This window comes from Electrona antarctica (genome assembly GCF_951216825.1).
Source record: "Electrona antarctica genome assembly, chromosome: 5".
Lineage (NCBI taxonomy): Eukaryota > Metazoa > Chordata > Actinopteri > Myctophiformes > Myctophidae > Electrona > Electrona antarctica.
Window position 1 is genome coordinate 23,549,075 of NC_136810.1, and position 13,079 is coordinate 23,562,153.

Consider the following 13,079-nt stretch of genomic DNA (forward strand, 5'->3'; position numbering starts at 1 on the left):
TCCACTTTTCACAGTAATTTTGCACTCTTCAGACACAGGCAGGCAGATACTGAGATCTCCATATATGGGCACAAAATGGACACGGACAGACGGTCACAATGGGTATTGCATACTAGGTTCCCAACTTGTATCGTTCCCAAGTCGGACGGTGGCCGACAGGCACAGTTCCTAGTTCTATAACAGGCCAATGTGAAAAGGGTGGGATATTCCTCAGCCCACAGTGTGCAGACGTATTTTTCTATTTTATCATTGATGTGATCTACTCTAGGTGTGCGAATCTACGGTTGCATATTGTTACCTTGCCTTGAACTTTAAGCTCATTCTTGGCTAGGCTACAAGCTCACAGCTATTATTTTCAACCAATTTAGTACTTTTGGTACTTGTATATTTTGGTACTATATGTAGCATTTACTTGGTGATAAAGAATATGTTTGGACCAGTACTGCTGTCAGAAGTAGGCGTATGGTGGAAGGAGTTTGCATTGAAAACATAAAGAACCCGAGACTGAAAATGATGCTTAAGATATTATTATTGAAGAAACAAAAGTAAAATAAACAATCAATCGGATATAAAACAAAGTAAATTCAACCCAAAAGTAGACTCAGTCAATTGTTCATAGTTTGTCCAAAGTCAAAGTAATTTCCAAGTCAGAGGGGTAATGTGAGGCAGTGTATGGAGTAGTTATGGTTCAAGGTTGTCTTTATTTGTCTCCCTTGGGAGAAAGCTGCATACAAATAACAGACACGTTCATACAAAAAGGAAAAACACCATGAAACACCCAACATACACAAAACAGGGATATTGCACACATTCCCTTGATAAAGTGCAACTAGTCAATAAAGTGCTTTTGGCAATCCCTGAATCTCTGAGTCAGTAAAGTGCATTCGGCAATCTCTGAGCATTTTGATTTACAGGGGAACAAAATAGTGTTTAAATCTATTATACACATACCGTGGAGTTCTATACCTCCTACCGGATGGCATTAGCTCGTACTCTCGGTACAACACATGCAAGGGGTCAGATACAATATTCCGAGCTTGTCTCAACACTGCTTGTTCAAAGATGCCCTGGGGAGTGGGGGGGACATGCCCATGATCTTCCCAGCCATGTTTGCTAGCCTACTTATTTGAGATTTGTACTTCAGTTAGATTGCCAAACCAGCTGGACACACCATATTTTAGGATTGACTCTATACTAGCTCTGTAAAAGGTCAACATGATATTTACACTGACTCCAAATAGCCTAAGTCTTCTGAGAAAGTGTAGACACTGGTGTATCTTAGAACACAGTATTGTAACATGCGTGTGCCAGCTCAACAGGTTGTCGTTCATGGACTTAGCTCGCCATTGTGTTCATCATCATTCATGGGGTTTCATGGTATAAAAGGGAAACCTGGCCTGAACACAAAAAGGCCAAATTAAATATCTTGTAAAAATAATCAAAACAGCTGATCTACAAACAAATTAAACAATCATTTACAAATGTCAAATCAAATAATCCTTTAAGTTTCAAACTGCCATCAAATGAAAATAACCAAAATCAAACAAAACAGTTCACAACTCACCAATTCAGTTCAAGTTCTACAGCTCATCCAGCTCATCAGTGTAGTATTTGGAGGTCTAAAACCAATCATCAGTATCAGTGTTAATATAATGCTTTGTAATTAAGAGTAAAAATTGTAAAATGTTTTAAGAAGACGGGATACAGACCTGCCACAGCCAGTGATGTGCTGGATGTGCACCTCACTGACTGAGACGAAAGTGCTGTGCTTTATACTAGGGTGTGGTGATGATTGCTGATTCCAAACTGGTGAGTGAGTGAGGCTGCGTACACACCTAAAGAACAAATGTTCGGTCCGTGTGCGATGCCTGATTGCTATTTGATTGCTGCTCCAATTCATTTTCAATGGGAGTCACGTCGTTTGATCGGACAAACCTGTCCGATGTGGGGGCGGAGGGCACAACAAACACACCGGACACCTTGTAGTCAAAACAGCCAACGAACAGGGTGGGACTTCAGATCGGACAGAAGGGTGTTTTTTAACCGCCAACTAATAGGAGAGAACTTCCGTTCTTGACAGCACTGGGTGGGGTTTAGGCTGTAGTCTTCTGAGTTACGTGACACAGACTATTATATCGCTTGTTTGTATGTCTTCTTTTGGCTACGGCCGTGCGTAACTTGGAGAGTCCAAGTTGCGCACGGCTGTCTCCAGTGATGAGTCCAGTCTGGTACTAAGTTCTATTCTATATACAGAAATACAGGACGATAGCCAAAATATCCGTCGGTTCACATGCGCAAATATAACAGATGTACAAGTTATCGACACGAATGGTACTTAAAGTATGGTACACGGTGTAAGCTTGTAGATCTGTTTATTTTAAGCATGCGCCACCGCCACCACGCAAAGTTATGACGCGCGCACATGTGGGGGGAGAGACCCGATATATTTTATAGCTCTATGGGAGAGACGCAGACAGAGAAATATTTAAAATCATCCTGTCTCGCTCTAGCGCACGGCCGCACGCATAAAGAGCCAATGGAGCAAATGTTAAATAAGCTACACAGGTGGTCCTAAATGATTCATTGATTACATCACTATAGCAAAAGACGTGATATAGGTCAACTGCAGCGGAGCTGTTCTGACTTGAAGCTTAACTGACCAGTGCGGCTTCAAGTTTAAACCATAAGATGACATGGAAATGCCCGTCGATTTGATGCGCAGAAATAACATAGGCCTATATTGAATCAGGTTAAGGTGTACACATAGAAGAAAAGTCATTTTTATCGGGATTCGGGGATACTTTGTTGTAGGCTATGCACCAGCAGCAAGCACATTATTGTTCAAACACCTGCTCCTCTGTTCATCTGTTGTCTTATTTGGCTAATAAAATAATTATTAAGAATGAATGCAATTTCAAGTTGTTGCTGCAATCATGATTCATGTTGCTGTTCTCTTCTCTCTGTGTGACTGAAGGTTGCGCCCAAAAATTGTAGACAGTGATTTCCCGCACCCCCTCATGTTATTTTTCCCTCCGTCGTAAAATGACCTCTTTTCTTTTTTTCACTATTTGGTTCGCTTAACATGTCCACGTGTCATTTGTTTACATATTTGGTACGCTTTACAAAGTCCAGTGTGAACACCAAACGGACCAAAATCAAAATGCAAATATTTGGTCCTTGGTCCTTGATCCGGACCTTCTAAGTGAACTTTGAGTGTGAAAAACGGCCTCGACAAACTACCGCTAGCTGCTGCTGCAGTCAAGAAAACTACACTGAACATATGTGCATCTATTTCCGCGTATAGTAGCACCGCCCAAATCGCGCAAAGCATTGCGGGACATGGAGGCATCAAATCATAAAAATGTAATCAGTGGTCGGTCGGACAGATCAATGTGTCCGACAGGTGTGTACGAAGCCTGAGTGATCGGTTTGATGAGCTGCGAACTGATGTAGATGGTACCGTGACCATACAAATGCATGCAAACTGATGCAGATGGTACCGTGACCATACAAATACAGACATACAATTATAAACCTGGGTTACATATATATATTTTGATGCCAATACTTTTGGACTTTAACTCAAGTAACATTAAATTGAACACAGGTATTTTACTTGTAACAGGATAATTTATATATTGTGGTATTGTTAATTTTACTTAAGTCAAATATCTCTATATTCCACCACCTCTACTAAAGTGTATCTTTGTATGTCACAAAAATGTACCATGCTTTTGTCTCTGTTCATTCAACTTGCTGTGTCCTTGCATTTTATAGACTAATGGACATTCCATATCGATACTGTTGTGCCCCCACATGTGCACCCTTGGATATGAATGTAAGCTTTTGTGAGGCTTTTCTAAGGCTTTCTGAATATCAGGCCCCAGTGTGCTAAGGCTTCCTGAATAGGCCCCGTGTCATGTCAGCAGACGCACAACTATTTCTTGTGCAAAGTTCATTCTTGTGTGTAATCATTCTTTCACCGTATCATCTTCCAGAGACAATCACATATTATTAAATCTAGTTCTTCTCTATGCATACACTTTACTACGCTATAGCACTACTGGGCATAGTATGTAGGACAGGGTTCATTGCCATGCCAGCTTGTGGTGGACATTTTTGTCAAAATTCTATTTTTGAGAAACAGAGTATACTACTAGTGCTGCGGTCCAGTGTCTTGTAATGGTTGTAAATGGGTTGAAATGGACCTATAATGGTCACACACAGCCCACAACACAGCTATTTTTTCCTGTGTGACAGCACAGAAAAAGAAAAGAAGTGATACACAGTGTAAAGGTAGAAAAACAGCATGTCCTTTGCTGTCACCGTGGGTACAAAGTGTCACTGTGTTGTTCTGTTCTATTCCTTTTGTTTGTGCATTCAAACGGTGAAGAGCGCTGCGTAGTTTCATAAAATGGGCTATTTTATGAAACTACGCTTGCCAACTATACCTGTGTGTGTGTGTGTGTGTGTGTGTGTGTGTGTGTGTGTGTGTGTGTGTGTGTGTGTGTGTGCTACTACTAGCCCAAGATTTAGACACTTGTAGCGTATTTTTCACTCTCTACGAGAGTCTAATCACTCTCTACGAGAGTCTAAGCGACCATATGGCTTATTTCTGGTCGCGAGCAAAAATCCCTGCCTCAAAGTAACTCTTAACTTGTACAAATGCAAAATCTGAGCCGCTTTCCCTGCTGCGTCCCATTTGTCCGGTTTGTGTGCGCCCAGCAATTACACCCCGTACGCCTGTAGTTTTCAATAAAAAAGGTGGCATCCATCTTGGATTTCCATCCATTGTAAATGCGCAACAGCGCCAGAGGTGGACAGAGTACTCGACCTCGACCCCAGTACTTGAGTAAGAGTACAAGTAAAAGTAGCTCAGTCAAAATGTTACTTAAGTAAGAGTAAAAATACTTTCTTTTAAATGTACTTAAGTACAATGAATAAAAGTAAATGTCTTATTTTTCACATCAATGAATTGCTGTTATTTTTATTTAATGTATAAGACCTTGTAACTATTGTTTCAGAAAAGTCACTCTAAAACCACCTGCACTGCATGCACTGATTGCACTGCTTTCTTGTAGAACTACATACATATTAGTATAACAAGGGAGTATGGATTGGAAAGTATGGAAAAGTATGGAATTGGATTTGATCTATTTCCAGGTCTGGATAAGTATAGAAAAAGGAGTGTAGAAAAAGTATTGTTTCCAGACTATTGACTTGTATTAACTTTTAACTTTAACCAAATCCACACATCCCCCACCAACACCAAATCAGTTGAAAGCATATTGACAATACCTGAATTGCATATAACCTACTGTACATATAGCATCACATCACAGCATAACATTATGACAAATACTTGTCTGAACATGTATTAGTTACGCAGTGTAGTTAGTTAGAAAAGCACACGTATCTTTTCTTAAAGGAAACCATAATTTCTTGTCTGAACATGTATTAGTTACGCAGTGTAGTTAGTTAGAAAAGCACACGTATCTTTTCTTAAAATAAACCATAATTTCTTGGCTGAATTCATCATCATGTCCATGGACACAGTTAAAGGAGGCTTCACAGACGGCGCAAACATGTCATATTGTTTAACTCATTTCTGGTTCTTATTTAGAAAAGACATTTATGGAGATGGAGAACGACGTATTGTTTTTCCAATCAATTAAAGGTAAATGATTGTAACAGAGTGGTCCTCTGTTACCTATTTTGCACAGCATATTGGCATTTTATTAACTTGCACAGTTGTATTTTGCAGTCATGATTTTATTGTTGAATAGGTACTGTTTCCTGTTTAGCTGAGATGGCCACTCAGCCAAAGAGTTCCACCTGGGGAAATGCTTGGTGACATTTAACAAACATGAGGGGCAGGTGCAATGTGGGTTATAGATGGAATATTATGTTTGGGAAGTGCAATAATGTGGAGTTCTATTGTTGAGGTTGGTTAAGATGTGCTGTTGTGATTGCTTATTTATGTTGTAGTGTGAAGGACTTATAACTTGTGTAGTTCACGTAGTTCACATAAACTTGTAACATTTGTATGGTTTAAGGTTGCTTATTTATATGTATGTATTGTATGCTTATGTATGTATTCATAGTATGCTCTCATTTGAAGACACCCCTGTAAATGGTATAGTCCATTCTCATTATCTCCAGCTGGGTATATACGGCTGCCATACCAGTGAACTAAAGTCTGTGCTGGGAGTAGAGAGCTTCTCGTTTTTATGCCAGTTGGTAGTGCTCGTTTGGTGAATAAACATGCCATTGGTGAACCTTTACCAATGCCTCTGTACTGTTTCTCCAGCCACTAACACGGCCATTCTTACAATGATGAGTATAGGTACAGGACCGTTTCAGTTCATTTTCAACATGCCGTCCCTATTTTGAGCATGACAATGTAAGCAATGAGCTTGCACATTGGCTATTTTCTATGAGCTACAGTACATAGCTACAGTCTCCTTGAAATGATTTGCCAACATATTAGAATAACCTATACTGTACAGAAAATGTGTAGGAACCCTGCATGATTATTATATACTTTCCTTTTTTGCTACAATACAGAAAAAGGTAAGAATTGATTGCGCCGATCATCCCCTCACAACACATTTTGTGCCCAAGACGTCTGTGGACGTCTTTGGTATTACCGCACGGGCAGAGCCCAAGACGTCTGTGGACGTCTTTGGAAAAAAAGAAATTTATATATATATATATATTTATTTAAAAAAAAAATCAAAACAATGATTTTTTTTTTTTATACGTGGTGCCAAACTTTGTGTTTTCGCCATTGAGAATGCATTTGGCGTTTAAATTAAATAACTCAAACTATAAAACATTTCAAAGTAAAAAGTTCCAGCATGTGTCTCCACAGTCAGCTGAATTACCAAAAATGTGAATGGATTTTCTAGGTGAAAGTGATTTTTGGGCAGTTTTGCGTGGGCTCTCAACAACAACAGTTTGAACACTGAGTGAGAGTAGCCCTGCTGCCAGAGAGGGGGAAGCCACAGACACGGTAGTGTGAGAGAGGAGGGGGAAGCCACAGACACGGCAAGTGTGAGAGCAGAAGTAGGGAAGAAACAAAAATCACACTTGTGTGAAGTGGGGGGCACCCAGTGTGGCTTTCACATGATGTCACAGGGGGCATGCTGATTTTTGGGGGGCCTGTTTTTTTTTTTTGGGGGGGGGTGTTCCTTAAATAAGACAAACATTGAAAGTCCATAGACTTAGCTGCCACATGACATCTGAAAGCCAGACATGGAGGGGTAGTGCCCCTTAAAAAACGGCCAACCTAAAAGTAGGCCTACTCGGTACTCTACACAGCATTCGTAGTACAAGTACAAATCCTCAGAATCTGTACTTAAGTACAGTACTTAAGTACATTTACTCAGTTACTGTCCACCTCTGAACAGCGCCCCTAGCGTCCAGGGTTCTGTTGCAGAGTGTTACAGAGTGGATCAAAACACCTTTTCTATTGAAAAATACGGGGGCGCACACAAACCGGACAAGTGGCGCAGCAGGGAAAGCAGCTTAGATTTTGCATTTGTACAAGTTAAGAGTTACTTTGAGGCAGGGATTTTCGCTCGCAACCAGAAATAAGCCATATGGTCGCTTAGACTCTCGTAGAGAGTGATGACGTCAGAATCGAAAAATACACTACGAGTGTCTAAATCTTGGGCTAGGCTACTACTAAAATAATAACCACATTAACATACCTGCAATAGTGGCAGCATAGTGGCAGCGGTGGCCGAACGGATTGCGGAGCGGTCTTGATACCGGAAGGTCGCCAGTTCAAATCAGCGGTCCGACACGTTAAAATTACCACCGTTGAAGTGCCCTTGAGCAAGGCATTGAACCACTACCATGAAATGTTCTATGAGCAGGGCCTGGCTGGAAACAAGTTCTTGAGCTTAGCCCAGATACCCTGGGTAAATATAGTAACTTTGCTTTGCTTTTGCTTTTGCAAGTAATCCAAGTGAGCCTCTAAATGTAATTTATTTTCCTTTGTGCTTGCCCCCACGAGTCTGTTTCCTTCATTTAACACGTTAGTTTTACTTTTTGTTGTCGAAATCAATCAATCCACCATCGCCTGCCCTCCTCCTCCTCCTCCTACACAGTAAACAGAGACCACGCTGCTGTGTTATTCTGTGAGTGAATGGGCGGGCCAGAAGCCATTAAGCCAAACCAACCAATCTCGTCAGAAAGAAGAGTTCATTGTCTCTCATTTTGACCAATCCCAGGACTGCTGGCTGCGTGCGGCAGGAATAGCACAGTTGCTTCCTGTTGGGAGAAGCGACAGAGGGGTGTGTCCCAGGCCAGCTGGGAGCCGCACAAGTCACTCTGTGAAGAGACTGTATCAGAATCAGTCAGTCTGACTGTGTGTGAATTGAAAATGGACAGTGGCTTCTGGCTGGCCTGGTTTAGGAGAGATTTTTTTGTAGAATAGAAACGCTGCGCTGGTTTGCCTGGGCCTGGCCTGCCCTGGACTTCTTTTTTAAAAAAAAACTTTTTCTTTTTTTGACAGGCAGGCAGGACACGGGGCGGAAGGCCATCGGGAAATGTCCCGGTGGTCCCGACGGCCAGTCCGGGGCTGCACAGGCCGCTTTTCCAATGGGAACCGGTTCAGTTATTTTTGGTTCTTAGTCCATGAGCCAGAGCTCCAAAATTGGAACGTATAAAACCATAAAAACCATACCTATATTAGATTGTTATCACCATGAAACTTCCCCAATTGAGTACTTACACGAAGACAATGATTTATTGTATTACAAATTTTACATTTTTAAATATGCAAATGAGGCATTATGTATAGGAAAATATGCAAAATAATCGAAAATATGAAAAAGCTACTACTGTGGAAGGGTTATCATGTATTAATTTACTTGTATTGATCCTATAAACAATGTAATATAGGTCTAGTTTTTCCCACCAATTTTGGAGCTTTGGCTCATGGACTAAGAACCAAGAAGAACTGAACCGGTTCCCATTGGGAACCAACCGGTGGAAAGGGGGTCACATAGCTCTGTAATGGAGTGGTTGCACCACTCAAAAAAAACCCTCACTGTATATATTTTGAATATTTTATGGACAACCTGTATTCTATTATTATGAATGAGCAGTTTGAACATGTGTGTCATTGATTGATTCCCCAAGGATACGGGACAAAGTATGTCTCTTTATCAGTTCAATGAGTCATGTAGTCTTTTAGTTTCCAAATAAGGGATGATTCCATATTTCAAGGGATGGTTGCCGGTTGGAAACCCTAGAAGCGCCAGTCATGAATAATGAACACTGCTCAGGTAGATTAACACTGTTAAGCCTACACTATTTTATTCATTTTGGTTTACAATTTAACATTAAGACATTCATGTTTGAAGGATGAATATACGTATGCACATCACATTAAACTGCTTTCCACATAAAACAGGAATTCATGTAACTAACTGCTTAGACAAATTGAGACAGAATCAATTGCAATCAACAGATGAATCATAATCGAATTGTGAGGCCAGTGAAGATTCACATCTCTAGTCCTAGGCTAGGCCTGTCACAATTATCACTGCATAACTGCCTAGTGCCTATACTGTAATCATCTTTCTCATGGTGGAAACCTCCAAAACTGGTATTTTTCAGGATTCAAATTCAATGACTATTGTACGTTCAAGTATCGACGGGTTTCGAGCTTGTAATGAAGATCTGCTACTTTTGATGGTTTTGTGTGCCGCTGTCGTATACTAGGGCATTAATTTATGAAAAAAGACAAAAAAGGCAACAATATGTTTTTTTCTTCAAATAGCCTAAGTCGCAATCGAGGCAAAAGTTTGAAATAATGGGGTTATTGATTTAAACCCAGCCTTACACTGCAGACTCAGTGATATTAGGGACCAGATCACTAGAAGGAAGGAGCCCATTGAAATCTCTCAGACATGGATCGACATGGGTCTTATAGAGTGCTCTAGATAAGACCCTCCCCACGCACGCACGCACGCACGTACACGCACACGTACACGCACACGCACGCACACACACACACACACACACACACACACACACTCACACACACACCTCATCCAAATCACTGGCAGCTGCAAAGCCAGCAGACTTATTCTGCTTCTTTGCAGTCGCCTCGCCGCAATTAAAGGAGCACTTACAGTGGTGCTTTAATGGCAGCCATTACGGTTTGCTTCATTGATTTCTGTCCGCGGCGGGTTCTGAAAGAGCAGACAGGGAGCTGTTAGAAGAGGTTGTGTTAACCCATTTTTACTCAAATCTTTGCTTCTGGGGGGGTTCCTGGAATAACATATTTTCAGATGGGGGTTGGGGGCCAATTACATATCATTTTTGGGGTCCTTGGCATGAAATATTGAGCACCACTGATACAGAAACATAGGTATTTCAGAAAACTGTCAGGATTTGAAGACATTTTTTAAATTTTGACTAAATGGGTTAAAGGTGCAATGCGTCTCACGCCGTTTTTGACAGTGTGCATTACATGCTATTGTGACCAGTATGAGTCACATATAAACTTTTATCATTTGCTGACCAACTCTTGAGAACACATTTCATTCATATATATTTAAAGTGCACTGTGTAAAAGTGCGAGGTGCATATTTCAGTGAACCCAATAAAAGTTGTCTTGATAAACCTAGACTACGCCACTTTTGTTAACGAGGGAAAGTCCCCGATCAATACTCTTAAAGGGAAACTTCACCCTTTTTGCAACAAAAAAAAGGCCCGTTGGGCCATGACAAATTGAGGAGGACGCAGTAGCAGTGTTCAAAATAATTTACAAAAGGTAACTAATATTAACTTAATATATAAATAATGCTTACAGAATGTATGAGATGTGGAAGTCAGTACAATCAGTGGTGTCAGTGTGGATGTGTGGTTAGTATGGTGCATGGGTGTTGTAGTGTGCAACTCAAACAGTAAAGGGAGACAAACAGAAGGGTGCTGTCATCTGGAGAGGGACACAGATAATGGCTGGCAAGCCCTGTTTTATAGTAGCCTCGGTCCCAGGCTTACTTTTCTGCGAAAAGAAGAGCCTGGTCACAACGTAAGGCAGAGAAGCTATCGGGCGGATGTATCCTCCGGAACATCAGTCAGATGTATTTCCCCCGGATACGATATTTTCCCGACCAATCACAACACTTGTTTCATTCGCGGAGAATGTAAACATCAACGTCATTTCCTTGGGCAATACTTCCGCTAAAATCCCGCAACTTCCGCTGATAGTCTTTTCAGCGTAGGTCTTGCCCAGGGTGGTTTTATAGAGGTTCCAGGAGCACTGGCCAGGTGCTCCTAATACACCTAATTAGGAGTCTGAAGTGGGCCGACGCCCACATGATCTGTGGGAGAAACACACACAGGGCAGTACCATATACACAGCATAGGCCCTGTAGGCCAGGCCAAGGGGCAGTGACAATGACGTTTAGAAGATTTACAACACTTTCCTGGGGGTCTTTATGTGTGTAATATGTGGTTTTAGATATTTTAGATTTTAGCAGTGAGCCCATGCAGTGTCTCTGATGTCATGGACACTGGGCTCTATTTCTTCCTGGACTACATGTTGTCTCAGTAAGACAGCCCCCCACCCCCACCCCTGTCCACAAGGAGGAGCACCAAAGCATTATGGGAATTATAGTCCAGGAAGGAAGTGAGGCCAGTGTCGATGACATCAGAGACACTGGGCTCACTGCTACAATCTAAAATATCTAAAACCACATATTGCACACATAAAGACCCCCAGGAAAGTGTTCTAAATCTTCTAAACCTCATTAACACCTTGGATGTCCAAGCCGGAGTTCTCCGTCCAAGTTCAAGGTCACGGTCAAGTGCCCAAGCCGGAGATTGATAAACAAGACGGAGATTAATGAAAACAAAACCGTTCGCATCGCTCTAGAGCCTTGGAGCGCTTGTGTCAAAAAGTGACACGTCATCGAAAATCTCCCCTGCCTGTTTAGCTGACGAAAACGAAAATCTTAAAACGATCATAACTCCCGATCTAAATCATCCCGTCTAATTCTGAAAAAAGATCCTGTGTTGGACGGCGCTCAGCGGTCCAGTCGCTAGTCGCGATAGATTTATTATTACCTCCCGTTGTTGTCGATCGACTCTAGAGTGGTGTGGCTATTGTTAGCTGCTACACAGACATGCACACCAGCTTCCGGTGCGCCGGTAAAAGTGGTTCGTGCGCTACAAATGATGGGCACCCTGGATGAAATGGATTAAATAGTTCCGGGCTTCTAAGGTGTTAACATATATCTTTTTGCAAAAAGGGTGAAGTGTCCTTTTAATTCTGATACAAGATACACACAGGTTTGTGAGTTTACCCAGGTAAAAGAGCATAAAAGCGTTTAAAACTCAGGAAAAGGGACTGAGGCGGAAACAGTTAAAGGGGAGTACAAAAGCTGAATTTTTTATTGCTTAATACAAAGGGCACTCTAAAAAGGCCAAGAAAATACAATGTTTATTATTAAATTCTAAAAGTATGTCAATTAACAAAAAGAAACAATAACTTCCTTAAAATCTCTTATGTAACTGCAATCACTGTTCAATGGGAATTAGCTCAGAGGCGTCCGTGTACTTTATGATGGTGCACGTTGGAGTCATGTGTGGCTGTGCAGTCATACTGTATGTGTACAGGGAGTAGAGGAGAGGGCTCAGCACGCATCCCTGGGGTGTTCCAGTGTTGAGGGTCAGGGGGTCAGATATGATGCTGCCCAGCCTGCCCATTCTCACGACCTATAGTGTCATGGAAGTTTTGTATTTATTTGCACAAGTTTTGTGTCAAGCTTTGTGTCAAGTTTCGCTGGGACAATGGTGTTGAATGCTGAGCTGTAGTCCACAAACAGCATACATGTATATTTGTCCTTCAGCTGCTTGTTGTCCATGTGCGAGAGGACGGACGTTATGGGACCCTGCCCCGGCCCAGGCAACGCTGTAAAAACGGGTGCCCCCCGGTTCAGTTTTTCTCGATTTGACTGGTTTCTCGATTTCACTGTAACATATAATCAACATAATTACACAACAAAATGCTTGTTAACAAGAAAGAGCCTTGAAATGTCTCCCCAGAATGC

General features: G+C 41.6%; 1 protein-coding gene across 1 annotated transcript in view; it reads left to right on the top strand.

The window, feature by feature from the left end:
- c25h12orf75 (chromosome 25 C12orf75 homolog) overlaps positions 1–13,079 on the top strand; it is a gene marked incomplete at its 5' end in the record, with an annotated part of 32,996 nt that overhangs the window by 12,202 nt on the left and 7,715 nt on the right. The gene's annotated exons all lie outside the window — the stretch shown is intronic.